Source organism: Austrofundulus limnaeus, unplaced genomic scaffold, assembly GCF_001266775.1.
Source record: "Austrofundulus limnaeus strain Quisiro unplaced genomic scaffold, Austrofundulus_limnaeus-1.0 Scaffold28, whole genome shotgun sequence".
NCBI lineage: Eukaryota > Metazoa > Chordata > Actinopteri > Cyprinodontiformes > Rivulidae > Austrofundulus > Austrofundulus limnaeus.
The window spans coordinates 1,371,701-1,373,604 of NW_013952430.1; positions in this window are offsets into that span (position 1 = coordinate 1,371,701).

Here is a 1,904-nt window from a genome sequence, read left to right on the forward strand (position 1 = left end):
AGACAGGAGGAAGGAAACATGAACATGACAGAAACAAAACATAAAAACACTTAACACAGACAGAAATCATAACAGGCTCATAAAGGTATATTGCCTTTAAACATCCAATTGAATTTTGTTAAGCGAGAAAGTTGTTATAATTTGAAAGGGGTGGAGATGTTTGTGAAATCTGGAGTTAGAAATTGTTTAAGGGAACGATGTACTTCGGTACAAGGAATAAGACTATGGAACAATCTGGAGAGTGAGGTCAAAAATGCCAGAACAATGTTTATGTTTAAAAAATTGGTAAAGGTCATTTTGTTAAAGAAATACGAAATGTAATAACGTGTGTTCATACAAAATGATACTAAATAAGGATTTGAGGTTGTTTTTTGTTTGTTAGTTTTTGTTTGAAGATCATTATTGTTTAAATTTATTTTTTGAGAAAAAAGGCACAAATATAAGATTTTTTTTCTTCTGTCACCATTCATTTCATTTTTGTGATTTGTGTTTTTTTATTGTACATAAATTTTGTTTTTATAAGAAATGAAATGAACAAACCTTCCTACACCTACACCTTAAAAGCATTTTCAGGGTTTTGTGAAAGAATAGGAGTGTATATCACCAGCTTTATCACAATAAAATACTATTTTGACATTTGTTTGGATGATGGATGTTTCTTTATATCACCGTCTGTCATGATATGGTTCAATTCACAAGCCTGCGTTCAATATGTTGATTTTAGATTATATTTTCATCCTAAAATAAACATTTATTTACAAAACGCCTTTTTTAAAACAGGCATCTGCAGTATAGGCCTAATATCACCTCTGAGAAGCTGCACCCTGTTGACTTCCTGAGTCAGAAATGAACTTTTGTGGGTAAATGTCCTGATGCATCTCAGTAATCCAGGTAGAAAAAATCAAAAAGAAAAAAAAAATAAGTAGGTTCTCTGGATGGGTTCTTCTTTAGTGAAACGTTTCATCTCTCCTCCAAGAGACTTCTTCAGTCTGATGAGTTTCAGGTGAACTCAGCCTTAAAAGTACTGCCTCCACATGGTGGACAAACAGGTTAGTCATACGCAAAAGTGGGCCATCTCCTAACAATAGGCTTGATTAGCTCTATTGTTCATAGAGGGTCATGTGCCCCATCACCTGACTTATTGGTTTGGATGCAGTGGCGGCTGGTGGATTTTTCTCCAGAGGGGGCTACAACTCCAAAACACATATCTCGGAAAGCAATCAAACATACTAAGTTGTATCACGCCAGTGTATTTATTTAACAAATGAAAATAACAAAACAGCATTACAATGTTATGTATTGCGTTAATTTTTGTACATAAATTTTGTTCTTCTGTTACTGAGAAGCAAAGTTCTTCATGACTCTGGTTAAAGTCAGGGATGTTTTAATAAGATTCTTCTCTATATAGAGCATGGTCAGTGCAGTGAGATGTGATGTTGTACCTGAGGAAAATCTGGATTGTCTTCAGTGTTGAGAAGCTCCTCTCAGATTCAGCTGTGGTCAGAGGAGATGTGATGAGAATCTTCAGCAGAGTCACAGTCTCTGAAGGTGTCCTGCAGATTGTTCCTCATGAAGAGCTGGTCCTGTTCAGCACTGGGTGAGCCTCCCTGGTCTTCAGAGCTGCTTCAGAAAATTGTGATCCTGCAGGAACCTGTCTGCCTGCAGCACTGATCAGATGCATGTGAATGGCTCAAGGTGATGTCATAAACCTAAAACAATAAAAGGCACAAATTTAATTTAATATGAAAATGGCTACAAGTGAGCTTCCTAATATATATTTAATATGAAAACAATTTATGTAATTTTGATAGCAACAAATTGTTGCAGCTCTAAGTTAATTATTACATTATATATTTATTTTTGAAAAGGTATTCATTTTATTAAAAAAACAAAATAAACTATGC